We start from the raw sequence: 25,768 nt of genomic DNA on the forward strand, positions 1-25,768 counted from the left end.
ACAATTTTATAATGAAGGTTTCGTTGGTTCAAGTTGACTTCAAATATAATTGTCAATACATCTAAGAACACATCTTGATCATATGACCGATTAAAGGTAATATCAAATACATTTATCAAGACATATAATAAATTTGTCTTGATCAAATGACCGATTTAAGGTAACATACAATACAATTATCAATACATATAATAAATTTGTCTTGATCAAATACATCAAATGTCAAAACATATTTTAAAATGATCTTGATCAATTGACCGATGAAGGTTACATCAAATACAATTATCAAAAAATGTCTAATTTACACTAAAATGCATGAAAATGATCTATATACCAAAAAAAAGATTTACTGTTTTATTATGTACAATAATTATACAATTACTGAAAGATATTACAATTTTATAATGAAGGCTTCGTTGGTTCAAGTTGACTTCAAATATAAATGTCAATACATCTTAGAAAACATCTTGACCATATGACCGATTTAAGTTAACATCAAATAAAATTAATCAATACATGTAATAAATTTGTCTTGATCAAATGACCGATTTAAGGTAACATCAAATACAGTTATCAATACATATTATAAATTTGTCTTTATCAAATGACCGATTTTAGGTAACATCAAATGTCAAATCATATTATAAAATGATCTTGATCAATTGACCGATGAAGGTTACATCAAATACGATTATCAAATAATGTCAAATTTACACTAAAATGCATGAAAATGATCTATATACCAAAAAAAGGTTTACTGTTACATTATGTACAGTTATTATACAATTACTGAAAAAAATTACAATTTTATAATAAAGGTTTCGTTGGTTGAAATTGACTTCAAATATAATTGTCAATACATCTAAGAAAACATCTTGATCATATGACCGATTAAAGGTAACATCAAATACATTTATCAATACATATAATACATTTGTCTTGATCAATTGACCGATTTAAGTTAACATCATAAACAATTATCCAAAAAAATGTCAAATTTATAGTAAAATGCATGAAAATGATCAAAATACCAAAAACAGGTTTGCTGTTACATTATGTACAATTATTATACAATTACTGAAAAATATTACATTTTTATAATAAAGGTTTCGTTGGTTCAAGTTGACTTCAAATACAATTGTCAATACATCTTAGAAAACATCTTGATCATATGACCGATTTAAGTTAACATCAAATACAATTATCAATACATGTACTAAATTTGTCTTGATCAAATGACCGATTTAAGGTTACATCAAATACAATTATCAATACATATAATAAATTTGTCTTGATCAAATGACCAATTTTAGGTAACATCAAATTCCAATACATATTATAAAATTATTTTGATCAATTGACCGATGAAGGTTACATCTTAAACAATTATCAAAAAATGTCAAATTTACACTAAAATGCATGAAAAGGATCAACATACTAAAAACAGGTTTACTGTTACATTATGTACAATTATTATACAATTACTGAAAGATATTACAATTTTATAATGAAGGTTTCGTTGGTTCAAGTTGACTTCAAATAAAAATGTCAATTCATCTTAGAAAACATCTTGATCATATTACCGATTTAAGTTAACATCAAATACAATTATCAATACATGTAATAAATTTGTCTTGATCAAATGACTGATTTAAGGTAACTTCAAATACAATTATCAATACATATAATAAATTTGTATTGATCAATTGACCGATTTAAGTTAACATCATAAACAAGTATCATAAAAAAATGTCAAATTTACAGTAAAATGCATGAAAATGATCATTATACCAAAAACAGGTTTGCTGTTAAATTATGTACAATTATTATACAATTACTGAAAAATATTACATTTTTATAATAAAGGTTTCGTTGGTTCAAGTTGACTTCAAATACAATTGTCAATACATCTTAGAAAACATCTTGATCATATGACCAATTAAAGGTAACATCAAATACAATTATCAATACATATAATAAATTTGTCTTGATCAAATGACCGATTTAAGTTAACATCAAATACAATTATCAATACATATAATAAATTTGTCTTGATCAAATGACCGATTTAAGTTAACATCAAATACAATTATCAATACATATAATAAATTTGTCTTGATCAAATGACCGATTTTAGGTTACATCAAATGTCAATACATATAAAATTATTTTGATCAATTGACCGATGAAGGTTACATCTTATACAATTATCAAACAATGTCAAATTTACACTAAAATGCATGAAAATGATCAATATACTAAAAACAGGTTTGCTGTTACATTATGTACAATTATTATACAATTACTGAAAAATATTACATTTTTATAATAAAGGTTTCGTTGGTTAAAGTTGACTTCAAATATAATTTTCAATACATCTTAGAAAACATCTTAATCATATGACCGATTATAGGTGACATCAAATACAATTATCAATACATATAAATTTGTCTTGATCAAATGACCGATTTTAGGTAACATCAAATGTCACAAAATATTATAAAATGATCTTGATCAATTGACCGATGAAGGTTACATCAAATGCAATTATCAAAAAATGTCTAATTTACACTTAAATGCATGAAAATGATCAATATACCAAAAAAAGGTTTACTGTTACATTATGTACAGCTATTATACAATTACTGAAAAATATTACATTTTTATAATGAAGGTTTCGTTGGTTCAAGTTGACTTCAAATATAATTGTCAATACATCTTAGAACACATATTGATGATATGACCGATTAAAGTTAACATCAAATAAAATTATCAATACATGTAATAAATTTGTCTTGAACAAATGACCGATTTAAGGTAACATCAAATACAATTATCATTACATATTATAAATTTGTCTTTATCAAATGACCGATTTTAGGTAACATCAAATGTCAAATCATATAAAATGATCTTGATCAATTGACCGATGAAGGTTACATCAAATGCGATTATCAAAAAATGTCAAATTTACACTAAAATGCATGAAAATGATCTATATACCAAAAAAAGGTTTACTGTTACATTATGTACAGTTATTATACAATTACTGAAAAAAATTACAATTTTATAATAAAGGTTTCGTTGGTTGAAATTGACTTCAAATATAATTGTCAATACATCTAAGAAAACATCTTGATCATATGACCGATTAAAGGTAACATCAAATACATTTGTCTTGATCAATTGACCGATTTAAGTTAACATCATAAACAATTATCCAAAAAAATGTCAAATTTACAGTAAAATGCATGAAAATGATCAAAATACCAAAAACAGGTTTGCTGTTACATTATGTACAATTATTATACAATTACTGAAAAATATTACATTTTTATAATAAAGGTTTCGTTGGTTCAAGTTGACTTCAAATACAATTGTCAATACATCTTAGAAAACATCTTGATCATATGACCGATTTAAGTTAACATCAAATACAATTATCAATACATGTACTAAATTTGTCTTGATCAAATGACCGATTTAAGGTTACATCAAATACAATTATCAATACATATAATAAATTTGTCTTGATCAAATGACCAATTTTAGGTAACATCAAATTCCAATACATATTATAAAATTATTTTGATCAATTGACCGATGAAGGTTACATCTTAAACAATTATCAAAAAATGTCAAATTTACACTAAAATGCATGAAAAGGATCAACATACTAAAAACAGGTTTACTGTTACATTATGTACAATTATTATACAATTACTGAAAGATATTACAATTTTATAATGAAGGTTTCGTTGGTTCAAGTTGACTTCAAATAAAAATGTCAATTCATCTTAGAAAACATCTTGATCATATTACCGATTAAGTTAACATCAAATACAATTATCAATACATGTAATAAATTTGTCTTGATCAAATGACTGATTTAAGGTAACTTCAAATACAATTATCAATACATATAATAAATTTGTATTGATCAATTGACCGATTTAAGTTAACATCATAAACAAGTATCATAAAAAAATGTCAAATTTACAGTAAAATGCATGAAAATGATCATTATACCAAAAACAGGTTTGCTGTTAAATTATGTACAATTATTATACAATTACTGAAAAATATTACATTTTTATAATAAAGGTTTCGTTGGTTCAAGTTGACTTCAAATACAATTGTCAATACATCTTAGAAAACATCTTGATCATATGACCAATTAAAGGTAACATCAAATACAATTATCAATACATATAATAAATTTGTCTTGATCAAATGACCGATTTAAGTTAACATCAAATACAATTATCAATACATATAATAAATTTGTCTTGATCAAATGACCGATTTTAGGTAACATCAAATGTCAATACATATAAAATTATTTTGATCAATTGACCGATGAAGGTTACATCTTATACAATTATCAAACAATGTCAAATTTACACTAAAATGCATGAAAATGATCAATATACTAAAAACAGGTTTGCTGTTACATTATGTACAATTATTATACAATTACTGAAAAATATTACATTTTTATAATAAAGGTTTCGTTGGTTCAAGTTGACTTCAAATATAATTTTCAATACATCTTAGAAAACATCTTAATCATATGACCGATTAAAGGTGACATCAAATACAATTATCAATACATATAAATTTGTCTTGATCAAATGACCGATTTTAGGAAACATCAAATGTCACAAAATATTATAAAATGATCTTGATCAATTGACCGATGAAGGTTACATCAAATGCAATTATCAAAAAATGTCTAATTTACACTTAAATGCATGAAAATGATCAATATACCAAAAAAAGGTTTACTGTTACATTATGTACAGCTATTATACAATTACTGAAAAATATTACAATTTTATAATGAAGGTTTCGTTGGTTCAAGTTGACTTCAAATATAATTGTCAATACATCTTAGAACACATATTGATGATATGACCGATTAAAGTTAACATCAAATAAAATTATCAATACATGTAATAAATTTGTCTTGAACAAATGACCGATTTAAGGTAACATCAAATACAATTATCAATACATATTATAAATTTGTCTTTATCAAATGACCGATTTTAGGTAACATCAAATGTCAAATCATATAAAATGATCTTGATCAATTGACCGATGAAGGTTACATCAAATGCAATTATCAAAAAATGTCTAATTTACACTTAAATGCATGAAAATGATCAATATACCAAAAAAATATTTACTGTTACATTATGTACAGCTATTATACAATTACTGAAAAATATAACAATTTTATAATGAAGATTTCGTTGGTTCAAGTTGACTTCAAATATAATTGTCAATACATCTTAGAACCCATCTTGATGATATGACCGATTTAAGTTAACATCAAATACAATTATCAATACATGTAACAAATTTGTCTTGATCAAATGACCGATTTAAGGTTACATCAAATACAAATATCCCAAAAAATGTCAAATTTACAGTAAAATGCATGAAAATGATCAAAATACTAAAAAACGGTTTACTGTTACATTATGTACTAGTATTATACAATTACTGAAAAATATTACATTTTTATAATAAAGGTTTCGTTGGTTCAAGTTGACTTCAAATACAATTGTCAATACATCTTAGAAAACATTTTGATCATATGACCGATTTAAGTTAACATCAAATACAATTATCAATACATGTAATAAATTTGTCTTGATCAAATGACCGATTTAAGGTTACATCAAATACAATTATCAATACATATAATAAATTTGTCTTGATCAAATGACCAATTTTAGGTAACATCAAATTCCAATACATATTATAAAATTATTTTGATCAATTGACCGATGAAGGTTACATCTTAAACAATTATCAAAAAATGTCAAATTTACACTAAAATGCATGAAAATGATCAACATACTAAAAACAGGTTTACTGTTACATTATGTACAATTATTATACAATTACTGAAAGATATTACAATTTTATAATGAAGGTTTCGTTGGTTCAAGTTGACTTCAAATATAAATGTCAATTCATCTTAGAAAACATCTTGATCATATTACCGATTTAAGTTAACATCAAATACAAATATCAATACATGTAATAAATTTGTCTTGATCAAATGACTGATTTAAGGTAACTTCAAATACAATTATCAATACATATAATAAATTTGTATTGATCAATTGACCGATTTAAGTTAACATAAAATACAATTATCAATACATATAATAAATTTGTTTTGATCAAATGATCGATTTTAGGTAACATCAAATGTCAATACATATAAAATTATTTTGATTAATTGACCGATGAAGGTTACATCTTATACAATTATCAAACAATGTCAAATTTACACTAAAATGCATGAAAATGATCAAAATGCTAAAAACAGGTTTGCTGTTACATTATGTACAATTATTATACAATAAATGAAAAATATTACATTTTTATAATAAAGGTTTCGTTGGTTCAAGTTGACTTCAAATATAATTTTCAATACATCTTAGAAAACATCTTGATCATATGACCGATTAAAGGTAACATCAAATACAATTATCAATACATATAATAAATTTGTCTTGATGAAATGACCGATTTAAGGTAACATCAAATACAATCATCAATACATATTATAAATTTGTCTTGTTTAAATACATCAAATGTCAAAACATATTTTAAAATGATCTTGATCAATTGACCAATAAGGTTACATCAAATACAATTATCAAAAAATGTCTAATTTACCCTAAAATGCATGAAAATGATCAATATACCAAAAGAAAAGGTTTACTGTTACATTATGCACAATAATTATACAATTACTGAAAGATATTACAATTTTATAATGAAGGTTTCGTTGGTTCAAGTTGACTTCAAATATAATTGTCAATACATCTAAGAACACATCTTGATCATATGACCGATTTAAGTTAACATCAAATACAAATATCAATACATGTAATAAATTTGTCTTGATCAAATGACTGATTTAAGGTAACTTCAAATACAATTATCAATACATATAATAAATTTGTATTGATCAAATGACCGATTTAAGGTAACATACAATACAATTATCAATACATATAATAAATTTGTCTTGATCAAATACATCAAATGTCAAAACATATTTTAAAATGATCTTGATCAATTGACCGATGAAGGTTACATCAAATACAATTATCAAAAAATGTCTAATTTACACTAAAATGCATGAAAATGATCTATATACCAAAAAAAAGATTTACTGTTTTATTATGTACAATAATTATACAATTACTGAAAGATATTACAATTTTATAATGAAGGCTTCGTTGGTTCAAGTTGACTTCAAATATAAATGTCAATACATCTTAGAAAACATCTTGACCATATGACCGATTTTAGTTAACATCAAATAAAATTAATCAATACATGTAATAAATTTGTCTTGATCAAATGACCGATTTAAGGTAACATCAAATACAGTTATCAATACATATTATAAATTAGTCTTTATCAAATGACCGATTTTAGGTAACATCAAATGTCAAATCATATTATAAAATGATCTTGATCAATTGACCGATGAAGGTTACATCAAATGCGATTATCAAATAATGTCAAATTTACACTAAAATGCATGAAAATGATCTATATACCAAAAAAAGGTTTACTGTTACATTATGTACAGTTATTATACAATTACTGAAAAATATTACAATTTTATAATAAAGGTTTCGTTGGTTGAAATTGACTTCAAATATAATTGTCAATACATCTAAGAAAACATCTTGATCATATGACCGATTAAAGGTAACATCAAATACATTTATCAATACATATAATACATTTGTCTTGATCAATTGACCGATTTAAGTTAACATCATAAACAATTATCCACAAAAATGTCAAATTTACAGTAAAATGCATGAAAATGATCAAAATACCAAAAACAGGTTTGCTGTTACATTATGTACAATTATTATACAATAACTGAAAAATATTACATTTTTATAATAAAGGTTTCGTTGGTTCAAGTTGACTTCAAATATAATTTTAAATACATCTTAGAAAACATCTTGATCATATGACCGATTAAAGGTAACATCAAATACAATTATCAATACATATAATAAATTTGTCTTGATCAAATGACCGATTTAAGGTAACATCAAATACAATCATCAATACATATTATAAATTTGTCTTGATCAAATACATCAAATGTCAAAACATATTTTAAAATGATCTTGATCAATTGACCAATAAGGTTACATCAAATACAATTATCAAAAAATGTCTAATTTACCCTAAAATGCATGAAAATGATCAATATACCAAAAGAAAAGGTTTACTGTTACATTATGCACAATAATTATACAATTACTGAAAGATATTACAATTTTATAATGAAGGTTTCGTTGGTTCAAGTTGACTTCAAATATAATTGTCAATACATCTAAGAACACATCTTGATCATATGACCGATTAAAGGTAATATCAAATACATTTATCAAGACATATAATAAATTTGTCTTGATCAAATGACCGATTTAAGGTAACATACAATACAATTATCAATACATATAATAAATTTGTCTTGATCAAATACATCAAATGTCAAAACATATTTTAAAATGATCTTGATCAATTGACCGATGAAGGTTACATCAAATACAATTATCAAAAAATGTCTAATTTACACTAAAATGCATGAAAATGATCTATATACCAAAAAAAAGATTTACTGTTTTATTATGTACAATAATTATACAATTACTGAAAGATATTACAATTTTATAATGAAGGTTTCGTTGGTTCAAGTTGACTTCAAATATAAATGTCAATACATCTTAGAAAACATCTTGACCATATGACCGATTTAAGTTAACATCAAATAAAATTAATCAATACATGTAATAAATTTGTCTTGATCAAATGACCGATTTAAGGTAACATTAAATACAGTTATCAATACATATTATAAATTTGTCTTTATCAAATGACCGATTTTAGGTAACATCAAATGTCAAATCATATTATAAAATGATCTTGATCAATTGACCGATGAAGGTTACATCAAATGCGATTATCAAATAATGTCAAATTTACACTAAAATGCATGAAAATGATCTATATACCAAAAAAAGGTTTACTGTTACATTATGTACAGTTATTATACAATTACTGAAAAAAATTACAATTTTATAATAAAGGTTTCGTTGGTTGAAATTGACTTCAAATATAATTGTCAATACATCTAAGAAAACATCTTGATCATATGACCGATTAAAGGTAACATCAAATACATTTATCAATACATATAATACATTTGTCTTGATCAATTGACCGATTTAAGTTAACATCATAAACAATTATCCAAAAAAAAATGTCAAATTTACAGTAAAATGCATGAAAATGATCAAAATACCAAAAACAGGTTTGCTGTTACATTATGTACAATTATTATACAATTACTGAAAAATATTACATTTTTATAATAAAGGTTTCGTTGGTTCAAGTTGACTTCAAATACAATTGTCAATACATCTTAGAAAACATCTTGATCATATGACCGATTCAAGTTAACATCAAATACAATTATCAATACATGTACTAAATTTGTCTTGATCAAATGACCGATTTAAGGTTACATCACATACAATTATCAATACATATAATAAATTTGTCTTGATCAAATGACCAATTTTAGGTAACATCAAATTCCAATACATATTATAAAATTATTTTGATCAATTGACCGATGAAGGTTACATCTTTAACAATTATCAAAAATGTCAAATTTACACTAAAATGCATGAAAAGGATCAACATACTAAAAACAGGTTTACTGTTACATTATGTACAATTATTATACAATTACTGAAAGATATTACAATTTTATAATGAAGGTTTCGTTGGTTCAAGTTGACTTCAAATAAAAATGTCAATTCATCTTAGAAAACATCTTGATCATATTACCGATTTAAGTTAACATCAAATACAATTATCAATACATGTAATAAATTTGTCTTGATCAAATGACCGATTAAAGGTAACATCAAATACATTTATCAATACATATAATACATTTGTCTTGATCAATTGACCGATTTAAGTTAACATCATAAACAATTATCCAAAAAAATGTCAAATTTATAGTAAAATGCATGAAAATGATCAAAATACCAAAAACAGGTTTGCTGTTACATTATGTACAATTATTATACAATTACTAAAAAATATTACATTTTTATAATAAAGGTTTCGTTGGTTCAAGTTGACTTCAAATACAATTGTCAATACATCTTAGAAAACATCTTGATCATATGACCGATTTAAGTTAACATCAAATACAATTATCAATACATGTACTAAATTTGTCTTGATCAAATGACCGATTTAAGGTTACATCAAATACAATTATCAATACATATAATAAATTTGTCTTGATCAAATGACCAATTTTAGGTAACATCAAATTCCAATACATATTATAAAATTATTTTGATCAATTGACCGATGAAGGTTACATCTTAAACAATTATCAAAAAATGTAAAATTTACACTAAAATGCATGAAAAGGATCAACATACTAAAAACAGGTTTACTGTTACATTATGTACAATTATTATACAATTACTGAAAGATATTACAATTTTATAATGAAGGTTTCGTTGGTTCAAGTTGACTTCAAATAAAAATGTCAATTCATCTTAGAAAACATCTTGATCATATTACCGATTTAAGTTAACATCAAATACAATTATCAATACATGTAATAAATTTGTCTTGATCAAATGACTGATTTAAGGTAACTTCAAATACAATTATCAATACATATAATAAATTTGTATTGATCAATTGACCGATTTAAGTTAACATCATAAACAAGTATCATAAAAAAATGTCAAATTTACAGTAAAATGCATGAAAATGATCATTATACCAAAAACAGGTTTGCTGTTAAATTATGTACAATTATTATACAATTACTGAAAAATATTACATTTTTATAATAAAGGTTTCGTTGGTTCAAGTTGACTTCAAATACAATTGTCAATACATCTTAGAAAACATCTTGATCATATGACCAATTAAAGGTAACATCAAATACAATTATCAATACATATAATAAATTTGTCTTGATCAAATGACCGATTTAAGTTAACATCAAATACAATTATCAATACATATAATAAATTTGTCTTGATCAAATGACCGATTTAAGTTAACATCAAATACAATTATCAATACATATAATAAATTTGTCTTGATCAAATGACCGATTTTAGGTTACATCAAATGTCAATACATATAAAATTATTTTGATCAATTGACCGATGAAGGTTACATCTTATACAATTATCAAACAATGTCAAATTTACACTAAAATGCATGAAAATGATCAATATACTAAAAACAGGTTTGCTGTTACATTATGTACAATTATTATACAATTACTGAAAAATATTACATTTTTATAATAAAGGTTTCGTTGGTTAAAGTTGACTTCAAATATAATTTTCAATACATCTTAGAAAACATCTTAATCATATGACCGATTATAGGTGACATCAAATACAATTATCAATACATATAAATTTGTCTTGATCAAATGACCGATTTTAGGTAACATCAAATGTCACAAAATATTATAAAATGATCTTGATCAATTGACCGATGAAGGTTACATCAAATGCAATTATCAAAAAATGTCTAATTTACACTTAAATGCATGAAAATGATCAATATACCAAAAAAAGGTTTACTGTTACATTATGTACAGCTATTATACAATTACTGAAAAATATTACAATTTTATAATGAAGGTTTCGTTGGTTCAAGTTGACTTCAAATATAATTGTCAATACATCTTAGAACACATATTGATGATATGACCGATTAAAGTTAACATCAAATAAAATTATCAATACATGCAATAAATTTGTCTTGAACAAATGACCGATTTAAGGTAACATCAAATACAATTATCAATACATATTATAAATTTGTCTTTATCAAATGACCGATTTTAGGTAACATCAAATGTCAAATCATATAAAATGATCTTGATCAATTGACCGATGAAGGTTACATCAAATGCGATTATCAAATAATGTCAAATTTACACTAAAATGCATGAAAATGATCTATATACCAAAAAAAGGTTTACTGTTACATTATGTACAGTTATTATACAATTACTGAAAAAAATTACAATTTTATAATAAAGGTTTCGTTGGTTGAAATTGACTTCAAATATAATTGTCAATACATCTAAGAAAACATCTTGATCATATGACCGATTAAAGGTAACATCAAATACATTTGTCTTGATCAATTGACCGATTTAAGTTAACATCATAAACAATTATCCAAAAAAATGTCAAATTTACAGTAAAATGCATGAAAATGATCAAAATACCAAAAACAGGTTTGCTGTTACATTATGTACAATTATTATACAATTACTGAAAAATATTACATTTTTATAATAAAGGTTTCGTTGGTTCAAGTTGACTTCAAATACAATTGTCAATACATCTTAGAAAACATCTTGATCATATGACCGATTTAAGTTAACATCAAATACAATTATCAATACATGTACTAAATTTGTCTTGATCAAATGACCGATTTAAGGTTACATCAAATACAATTATCAATACATATAATAAATTTGTCTTGATCAAATGACCAATTTTAGGTAACATCAAATTCCAATACATATTATAAAATTATTTTGATCAATTGACCGATGAAGGTTACATCTTAAACAATTATCAAAAAATGTCAAATTTACACTAAAATGCATGAAAAGGATCAACATACTAAAAACAGGTTTACTGTTACATTATGTACAATTATTATACAATTACTGAAAGATATTACAATTTTATAATGAAGGTTTCGTTGGTTCAAGTTGACTTCAAATAAAAATGTCAATTCATCTTAGAAAACATCTTGATCATATTACCGATTTAAGTTAACATCAAATACAATTATCAATACATGTAATAAATTTGTCTTGATCAAATGACTGATTTAAGGTAACTTCAAATACAATTATCAATACATATAATAAATTTGTATTGATCAATTGACCGATTTAAGTTAACATCATAAACAAGTATCATAAAAAAATGTCAAATTTGCAGTAAAATGCATGAAAATGATCATTATACCAAAAACAGGTTTGCTGTTAAATTATGTACAATTATTATACAATTACTGAAAAATATTACATTTTTATAATAAAGGTTTCGTTGGTTCAAGTTGACTTCAAATACAATTGTCAATACATCTTAGAAAACATCTTGATCATATGACCAATTAAAGGTAACATCAAATACAATTATCAATACATATAATAAATTTGTCTTGATCAAATGACCGATTTAAGTTAACATCAAATACAATTATCAATACATATAATAAATTTGTCTTGATCAAATGACCGATTTTAGGTAACATCAAATGTCAATACATATAAAATTATTTTGATCAATTGACCGATGAAGGTTACATCTTATACAATTATCAAACAATGTCAAATTTACACTAAAATGCATGAAAATGATCAATATACTAAAAACAGGTTTGCTGTTACATTATGTACAATTATTATACAATTACTGAAAAATATTACATTTTTATAATAAAGGTTTCGTTGGTTCAAGTTGACTTCAAATACAATTGTCAATACATCTTAGAAAACATTTTGATCATATGACCGATTTAAGTTAACATCAAATACAATTATCAATACATGTAATAAATTTGTCTTGATCAAATGACCGATTTAAGGTTACATCAAATACAATTATCAATACATATAATAAATTTGTCTTGATCAAATGACCAATTTTAGGTAACATCAAATTCCAATACATATTATAAAATTATTTTGATCAATTGACCGATGAAGGTTACATCTTAAACAATTATCAAAAAATGTCAAATTTACACTAAAATGCATGAAAATGATCAACATACTAAAAACAGGTTTGCTGTTGCTTTATGTACAATTATTATACAATTACTGAAAAATATTACATTTTTATAATAAAGGTTTCGTTGGTTCAAGTTGACTTCAAATATAATTTTCAATACATCTTAGAAAACATCTTGATGATATGACCGATTAAAGGTAACATCAAATACAATTATCAATACATGTAATAAATTTGTCTTGATCAAATGACCGATTTTAGGTAACATCAAATGTCAAAAAATATTATAAAATGATCTTGATCAATTGACCGATGAAGGTTACATCAAATGCAATTATCAAAAAATGTCTAATTTACACTTAAATGCATGAAAATGATCAATATACCAAAAAAAGGTTTACTGTTACATTATGTACAGCTATTATACAATTACTGAAAAATATTACAATTTTATAATGAAGGTTTCGTTGGTTCAAGTTGACTTCAAATATAATTGTCAATACATCTTAGAACACATATTGATGATATGACCGATTAAAGTTAACATCAAATAAAATTATCAATACATGTAATAAATTTGTCTTGAACAAATGACCGATTTAAGGTAACATCAAATACAATTATCAATACATATTATAAATTTGTCTTTATCAAATGACCGATTTTAGGTTAACATCAAATGTCAAATCATATAAAATGATCTTGATCAATTGACCGATGAAGGTTACATCAAATGCGATTATCAAAAAATGTCAAATTTACACTAAAATGCATGAAAATGATCTATATACCAAAAAAAGGTTTACTGTTACATTATGTAGAGTTATTATACAATTACTGAAAAATATTACAATTTTATAATAAAGGTTTCGTTGGTTGAAATTGACTTCAAATATAATTGTCAATACATCTAAGAAAACATCTTGATCATATGACCGATTAAAGGTAACATCAAATACATTTATCAATACATATGATACATTTGTCTTGATCAATTGACCGATTTAAGTTAACATCATAAACAATTATCCAAAAAAATGTCAAATTTACAGTAAAATGCATGAAAACGATCAATATACTAAAAACAGGTTTGCTGTTGCTTTATGTACAATTATTATACAATTACTGAAAAATATTACATTTTTATAATAAAGGTTTCGTTGGTTCAAGTTGACTTCAAATATAATTTTCAATACATCTTAGAAAACATCTTCATCATATGACCGATTAAAGGTAACATCAAATACAATAATCAATACATATAAATTTGTCTTGATCAAATGACCGATTTTAGGTAACATCAAATGTCAAAAAATATTATAAAATGATCTTGATCAATTGACCGATGAAGGTTACATCAAATGCAATTATCAAAAAATGTCTAATTTACACTTAAATGCATGAAAATGATCAATATACCAAAAAAAGGTTTACTGTTACATTATGTACAGCTATTATACAATTACTGAAAAATATTACAATTTTATAATGAAGGTTTCGTTAGTTCAAGTTGACTTCAAATATAATTGCCAATACATCTTAGAACACATATTGATGATATGACCGATTAAAGTTAACATCAAATAAAATTATCAATACATGTAATAAATTTGTCTTGAACAAATGACCGATTTAAGGTAACATCAAATACAATTATCAATACATATTATAAATTTGTCTTTATCAAATGACCGATTTTAGGTTACATCAAATGTCAAATCATATAAAATGATCTTGATCAATTGACCGATGAAGGTTACATCAAATGCGATTATCAAAAAATGTCAAATTTACACTAAAATGCATGAAAATGATCTATATACCAAAAAAAGGTTTACTGTTACATTATGTACAGTTATTATACAATTACTGAAAAATATTACAATTTTATAATAAAGGTTTCGTTGGTTGAAATTGACTTCAAATATAATTGTCAATACATCTAAGAAAACATCTTGATCATATGACCGATTAAAGGTAACATCAAATACATTTATCAATACATATAATACATTTGTCTTGATCAATTGACCGATTTAAGTTAACATCATAAACAATTATCCAAAAAAATGTCAAATTTACAGTAAAATGCATGAAAATGATCAATATACTAAAAACAGGTTTGCTGTTGCTTTATGTACAATTATTATACAATTACTGAAAAATATTACATTTTTATAATAAAGGTTTCGTTGGTTCAAGTTGACTTCAAATATAATTTTCAATACATCTTAGAAAACATCTTGATCATATCACCGATTAAAGGTAACATCAAATACAATTATCAATACATATAAATTTGTCTTGATCAAATGACCGATTTTAGGTAACATCAAATACAATTATCAATACATATTATAAATTTGTCTTTATCAAATGACCGATTTTAGGTAACATCAAATGTCAAATCATATTATAAAATGATCTTGATCAATTGACCGATGAAGGTTACATCAAATGCGATTATCAAATAATGTCAAATTTACACTAAAATGCATGAAAATGATCTATATACCAAAAAAAGGTTTACTGTTACATTATGTACAGTTATTATACAATTACTGAAAAATATTACAATTTTATAATAAAGGTTTCGTTGGTTGAAATTGACTTCAAATATAATTGTCAATACATCTAAGAAAACATCTTGATCATATGACCGATTAAAGGTAACATCAAATACATTTATCAATACATATAATACATTTGTCCTGATCAATTGACCGATTTAAGTTAACATCATAAACAATTATCCAAAAAAATGTCAAATTTACAGTAAAATGCATGAAAATGATAAAAATACCAAAAACAGGTTTGCTGTTATATTATGTACAATTATTATACAATTACTGAAAAATATTACATTTTTATAATAAAGGTTTCGTTGGTTCAAGTTGACTTCAAAAACAATTGTCAATACATCTTAGAAAACATCTTGATCATATGACCGATTTGGGTTAACATCAAATACAATTATCAATACATGTACTAAATTTGTCTTGATCAAATGACCGATTTAAGGTTACATCAAATACAATTATCAATACATATAATAAATTTGTCTTGATCAAATGACCAATTTTAGGTAACATCAAATTCCAATACATATTATAAAATTATTTTGATCAATTGACCGATGAAGGTTACATCTTAAACAATTATCAAAAAATGTCAAATTTACACTAAAATGCATGAAAAGGATCAACATACTAAAAACAGGTTTACTGTTACATTATGTACAATTATTATACAATTACTGAAAGATATTACAATTTTATAATGAAGGTTTCGTTGGTTCAAGTTGACTTCAAATAAAAATGTCAATTCATCTTAGAAAACATCTTGATCATATTACTGATTTAAGTTAACATCAAATACAATTATCAATACATGTAATAAATTTGTCTTGATCAAATGACTGATTTAAGGTAACTTCAAATACAATTATCAATACATATAATAAATTTGTATTGATCAATTGACCGATTTAAGTTAACATCATAAACAAGTATCATAAAAAAATGTCAAATTTACAGTAAAATGCATGAAAATGATCATTATACCAAAAATAGGTTTGCTGTTAAATTATGTACAATTATTATACAATTACTGAAAAATATTACATTTTTATAATAAAGGTTTCGTTGGTTCAAGTTGACTTCAAATACAATTGTCAATACATCTTAGAAAACATCTTGATCATATGACCAATTAAAGGTAACATCAAATACAATTATCAATACATATAATAAATTTGTCTTGATCAAATGACCGATTTAAGTTAACATCAAATACAATTATCAATACATATAATAAATTTGTCTTGATCAAATGACCGATTTTAGGTAACATGAAATGTCAATACATATAAAATTATTTTGATCAATTGACCGATGAAGGTTACATCTTATACAATTATCAAACAATGTCAAATTTACACTAAAATGCATGAAAATGATCAATATACTAAAAACAGGTTTGCTGTTACATTATGTACAATTATTATACAATTACTGAAAAATATTACATTTTTATAATGAAGGTTTCGTTGGTTCAAGTTGACTTCAAATATAATTGTCAATACATCTTAGAAAACATCTTGATCATATGACCGATTTGAGTTAACATCATTTTTTTACAATTATCAATACATGTACTAAATTTGTCTTGATCAAATGACCGATTTAAGGTTACATCAAATACAATTATCAATACATATAATAAATTTGTCTTGATCAAATGACTGATTTTAGGTAACATCAAATGTCAAAAAATATTATAAAATGATCTTGATCAATTGACCGATGAAGGTTACATCAAATGCAATTATCAAAAAATGTCTAATTTACACTTAAATGCATGAAAATGATCAATATACCAAAAAAAGGTTTACTGTTACATTATGTACAGCTATTATACAATTACTGAAAAATATTACAATTTTATAAAGAAGGTTTCGTTGGTTCAAGTTGACTTCAAATATAATTGTCAATACATCTTAGAACACATGTTGATGATATGACCGATTTAAGTTAACATCAAATACAATTATCAATACATATAATACATTTGTCTTGATCAATTGACCGATTTAAGTTAACATCATAAACAATTGTCCAAAAAAATGTCACATTTACAGTAAAATGCATGAAAATGATCAATATACCAAAAACAGGTTTGCTGTTACATTATGTATAATTATTATACAATTACTGAAAAATATTACATTTTCATAATAAAGGTTTCGTTGGTTCAAGTTGATTCAAATACAATTGTCAATACATCTTAGAAAACATCTTGATCATATGACCGATTAAAGGTAACATCAAATACAATTATCAATACATATAAATTTGTCTTGATCAAATGACCGATTTTAGGTAACATCAAATGTCAAAAAATATTATAAAATGATCTTGATCAATTGACCGATGAAGGTTACATGAAATGCAATTATCAAAAAATGTCTAATTTACACTTAAATGCATGAAAATGATCAATATACCAAAAAAAGGTTTACTGTTACATTATGTACAGCTATTATACAATTACTGAAAAATATTACAATTTTATAATGAAGGTTTCGTTGGTTCAAGTTGACTTCAAATATAATTGTTAATACATCTTAGAACACATCTTGATGATATGACCGATTTAAGTTAACATCAAATAAAATTATCAATACATGTAATAAATTTGTCTTGATCAAATGACCGATTTTAGGTAACATCAAATACAATTATCAATACATATTATAAATTTGTCTTTATCAAATGACCGATTTTAGGTAACATCAAATGTCAAATCATATTATAAAATGATCTTGATCAATTGACCGATGAAGGTTACATCAAATGCGATTATCAAAAAATGTCAAATTTACACTAAAATGCATGAAAATGATCTATATACCAAAAAAAGGTTTACTGTTACATTATGTACAGTTATTATACAATTACTGAAAAATATTACAATTTTATAATAAATGTTTCGTTGGTTGAAATTGACTTCAAATATAATTGTCAATACATCTAAGAAAACATCTTGATCATATGACCGATTAAAGGTAACATCAAATACATTTATCAATACATATAATACATTTGTCTTGATCAATTGACCGATTTAAGTTAACATTATAAACAATTATCCAAAAAAATGTCAAATTTACAGTAAAATGCATGAAAATGATAAAAATACCAAAAACAGGTTTGCTGTTATATTATGTACAATTATTATACAATTACTGAAAAATATTACATTTTTATAATAAAAGTTTCGTTGGTTCAAGTTGACTTCAAATACAATTGTCAATACATCTTAGAAAACATCTTGATCATATGACCGATTTAAGTTAACATCAAATACAATTATCAATACATGTACTAAATTTGTCTTGATCAAATGACTGATTTAAGGTTGCATCAAATACAATTATCAATACATATAATAAATTTGTCTTGATCAAATGACCAATTTTAGGTAACATCAAATTCCAATACATATTATAAAATTATTTTGATCAATTGACCGATGAAGGTTACATCTTAAACAATTATCAAAAAATGTCAAATTTACACTAAAATGCATGAAAATGATCAACATACTAAAAACAGGTTTACTGTTACATTATGTACAATTATTATACAATTACTGAAAGATATTACAATTTTATAATGAAGGTTTCGTTGGTTTAAGTTGACTTCAAATATAAATGTCAATTCATCTTAGAAAACATCTTGATCATATTACCGATTTAAGTTAACATCAAATACAATTATCAATACATGTAATAAATTTGTCTTGATCAAATGACTGATTTAAGGTAACTTCAAATACAATTATCAATACATATAATAAATTTGTATTGATCAATTGACCGATTTAAGTTAACATTATAAACAATTATCCAAAAAAAAATGTAAAATTTACAGTAAAATGCATGAAAATGATCATTATACCAAAAACAGGTTTGCTGTTAAATTATGTACAATTATTATACAATTACTGAAAAATATTACATTTTTATAATAAAGGTTTCGTTGGTTCAAGTTGACTTCAAATACAATTGTCAATACATCTTAGAAAACATCTTGATCATATGACCAATTAAAGGTAACATCAAATACAATTATCAATACATATAATAAATTTGTCTTGATCAAATGACCGATTTAAGTTAACATCAAATACCATTATCAATACATATAATAAATTTGTCTTGATCAAATGACCGATTTTAGGTAACATGAAATGTCAATACATATAAAATTATTTTGATCAATTGACCGATGAAGGTTACATCTTATACAATTATCAAACAATGTCAAATTTACACTAAAATGCATGAAAATGATCAATATACTAAAAACAGGTTTGCTGTTACATTGTGTACAATTATTATACAATTACTGAAAAATATTACATTTTTATAATGAAGGTTTCGTTGGTTCAAGTTGACTTCAAATATAATTGTCAATACATCTTAGAAAACATCTTGATCATATGACCGATTTGAGTTAACATCATTTTTTTACAATTATCAATACATGTACTAAATTTGTCTTGATCAAATGACCGATTTAAGGTTACATCAAATACAATTATCAATACATATAATAAATTTGTCTTGATCAAATGACTGATTTTAGGTAACATCAAATGTCAAAAAATATTATAAATTGATCTTGATCAATTGACCGATGAAGGTAACATCAAATGCAATTATCAAAAAATGTCTAATTTACACTTAAATGCATGAAGATGATCAATATACCAAAAAAAGGTTTACTGTTACATTATGTACAGCTATTATACAATTACTGAAAAATATTACAATTTTATAAAGAAGGTTTCGTTGGTTCAAGTTGACTTCAAATATAATTGTCAATACATCTTAGAACACATCTTGATGATATGACCGATTTAAGTTAACATCAAATACAATTATCAATACATGTAATAAATTTGTCTTGATCAAATAACCGATGTAAGGTTACTTCAAATACAATTATCAATACATATAATAAATTTATATTGATCAATTGACCGATTTAAGTTAACATCATAAACAATTGTCCAAAAAAATGTCACATTTACAGTAAAATGCATGAAAATGATCAATATACCAAAAACAGGTTTGCTGTTACATTATGTATAATTATTATACAATTACTGAAAAATATTACATTTTCATAATAAAGGTTTCGTTGGTTCAAGTTGATTCAAATACAATTGTCAATACATCTTAGAAAACATCTTGATCATATGACCGATTAAAGGTAACATCAAATACAATTATCAATACATATAAATTTGTCTTGATCAAATGACCGATTTTAGGTAACATCAAATGTCAAAAAATATTATAAAATGATCTTGATCAATTGACCGATGAAGGTTACATCAAATGCAATTATCAAAAAATGTCTAATTTACACTTAAATGCATGAAAATGATCAATATACCAAAAAAAGGTTTACTGTTACATTATGTACAGCTATTATACAATTACTGAAAAATATTACAATTTTATAATGAAGGTTTCGTTGGTTCAAGTTGACTTCAAATATAATTGTTAATACATCTTAGAACACATCTTGATGATATGACCGATTTAAGTTAACATCAAATAAAATTATCAATACATGTAATAAATTTGTCTTGATCAAATGACCGATTTTAGGTAACATCAAATACAATTATCAATACATATTATAAATTTGTCTTTATCAAATGACCGATTTTAGGTAACATCAAATGTCAAATCATATTATAAAATGATCTTGATCAATTGACCGATGAAGGTTACATCAAATGCGATTATCAAAAAATGTCAAATTTACACTAAAATGCATGAAAATGATCTATATACCAAAAAAAGGTTTACTGTTACATTATGTACAGTTATTATACAATTACTGAAAAATATTACAATTTTATAATAAATGTTTCGTTGGTTGAAATTGACTTCAAATATAATTGTCAATACATCTAAGAAAACATCTTGATCATATGACCGATTAAAGGTAACATCAAATACATTTATCAATACATATAATACATTTGTCTTGATCAATTGACCGATTTAAGTTAACATCATAAACAATTATCCAAAAAAATGTCAAATTTACAGTAAAATGCATGAAAATGATAAAAATACCAAAAACAGGTTTGCTGTTATATTATGTACAATTATTATACAATTACTGAAAAATATTACATTTTTATAATAAAGGTTTCGTTGGTTCAAGTTGACTTCAAATACAATTGTCAATACATCTTAGAAAACATCTTGATCATATGACCGATTTAAGTTAACATCAAATACAATTATCAATACATGTACTAAATTTGTCTTGATCAAATGACTGATTTAAGGTTGCATCAAATACAATTATCAATACATATAATAAATTTGTCTTGATCAAATGACCAATTTTAGGTAACATCAAATTCCAATACATATTATAAAATTATTTTGATCAATTGACCGATGAAGGTTACATCTTAAACAATTATCAAAAAATGTCAAATTTACACTAAAATGCATGAAAATGATCAACATACTAAAAACAGGTTTACTGTTACATTATGTACAATTATTATACAATTACTGAAAGATATTACAATTTTATAATGAAGGTTTCGTTGGTTCAAGTTGACTTCAAATATAAATGTCAATTCATCTTAGAAAACATCTTGATCATATTACCGATTTAAGTTAACATCAAATACAATTATCAATACATGTAATAAATTTGTCTTGATCAAATGACTGATTTAAGGTAACTTCAAATACAATTATCAATACATATAATAAATTTGTATTGATCAATTGACCGATTTAAGTTAACATTATAAACAATTATCCAAAAAAAAAATGTAAAATTTACAGTAAAATGCATGAAAATGATCATTATACCAAAAACAGGTTTGCTGTTAAATTATGTACAATTATTATACAATTACTGAAAAATATTACATTTTTATAATAAAGGTTTCGTTGGTTCAAGTTGACTTCAAATACAATTGTCAATACATCTTAGAAAACATCTTGATCATATGACCAATTAAAGGTAACATCAAATACAATTATCAATACATATAATAAATTTGTCTTGATCAAATGACCGATTTAAGTTAACATCAAATACAATTATCAATACATATAATAAATTTGTCTTGATCAAATGACCGATTTTAGGTAACATGAAATGTCAATACATATAAAATTATTTTGATCAATTGACCGATGAAGGTTACATCTTATACAATTATCAAACAATGTCAAATTTACACTAAAATGCATGAAAATGATCAATATACTAAAAACAGGTTTGCTGTTACATTATGTACAATTATTATACAATTACTGAAAAATATTACATTTCTATAATGAAGGTTTCGTTGGTTCAAGTTGACTTCAAATATAATTGTCAATACATCTTAGAAAACATCTTGATCATATGACCGATTTGAGTTAACATCATTTTTTTACAATTATCAATACATGTACTAAATTTGTCTTGATCAAATGACCGATTTAAGGTTACATCAAATACAATTATCAATACATATAATAAATTTGTCTTGATCAAATGACTGATTTTAGGTAACATCAAATGTCAAAAAATATTATAAAATGATCTTGATCAATTGACCGATGAAGGTTACATCAAATGCAATTATCAAAAAATGTCTAATTTACACTTAAATGCATGAAAATGATCAATATACCAAAAAAAGGTTTACTGTTACATTATGTACAGCTATTATACAATTACTGAAAAATATTACAATTTTATAAAGAAGGTTTCGTTGGTTCAAGTTGACTTCAAATATAATTGTCAATACATCTTAGAACACATCTTGATGATATGACCGATTTAAGTTAACATCAAATACAATTATCAATACATGTAATAAATTTGTATTGATCAATTGACCGATTTAAGTTAACATCATAAACAATTGTCCAAAAAAATGTCAAATTTACAGTAAAATGCATGAAAATGATCAATATACCAAAAACAGGTTTGCTGTTACATTATGTATAATTATTATACAATTACTGAAAAATATTACATTTTCATAATAAAGGTTCTGTTGGTTCAAGTTGATTCAAATACAATTGTCAATACATCTTAGAAAACATCTTGATCATATGACCGATTAAAGGTAACATCAAATACAATTATCAATACATGTACTAAATTTGTCTTGATCAAATGACTATTTTAAGGTTACATCAAATACAATTATCAATACATATAATAAATTTGTCTTGATCAAATGACCAATTTTAGGTAACATCAAATTCCAATACATATTATAAAATTATTTTAATCAATTGACCGATGAAGGTTACATCTTAAACAATTATCAAAAAATGTCAAATTTACACTAAAAAGCATGAAAATGATCAACATACTAAAAACAGGTTTACTGTTACATTATGTACAATTATTATACAATTACTGAAAAATATTACATTTTTATAATAAAAGTTTCGTTGGTTCAAGTTGACTTCAAATACAATTGTCAATACATCTTAGAAAACATCTTGATCATATGACCAATTAAAGGTAACAGCAAATACAATTATCAATACATATAATAAATTTGTCTTGATCAAATGACCGATTTAAGTTAACATCAAATACAATTATCAAAACATGAAATAAATTTGTCTTGATCAAATGACCGATTTAAGTTAACATCAAATACAATTATCAATACATGTAATAAATTTGTCTTGATCAAATGACCGATTTAAGGTAACATCATAAACAATTATCCAAAACTAGAGGCTCTAAAGAGCCTGTGTCGCTCACCTTGGTATATGTGAATATTCAACAAAGGACACAGATGGATTCGTGACAAAATTGTGTTTTGGTGATGGTGATGTGCTTGTAGATCTAATCATCTAACTTTACTGAACATTCTTGCTGCGTACATATATCACCATCTATAATGATTGGCCCAGTAGTTTCAGTTGAAAGTGTTAGTAAAAATTTACAAATTTTATGAAAATTGTTAAAAAATTGACTATCGATTTGTCTGAAATTTTCAGGGCAGATAGATCATGACATGATAAACAATTTAACCCCATGCCAGTTTTGCTCTTAATGCTTTTGTTTTTGAGTTATAAGCCAAAAACTGCATTTTACCCAATGTTCTATTTTTAGCCATGGCGGCCATCTTGGTTGGTTTGACGGGTCAACGGACACAATTTTTAAACTAGATACCCCAATGATGATTGTGGCCAAGTTTGGTTAAATTTGGCCCAGTAGTTTCAGAGGAGAAGATTTTTATAAAAGATTAATAAGATTTACGAAAAATGGTTAAAAATTTACTATAAAGGGCAATAA

The sequence above is a fragment of the Mytilus trossulus genome, chromosome 5 (genome assembly GCF_036588685.1).
Source record: "Mytilus trossulus isolate FHL-02 chromosome 5, PNRI_Mtr1.1.1.hap1, whole genome shotgun sequence".
NCBI lineage: Eukaryota > Metazoa > Mollusca > Bivalvia > Mytilida > Mytilidae > Mytilus > Mytilus trossulus.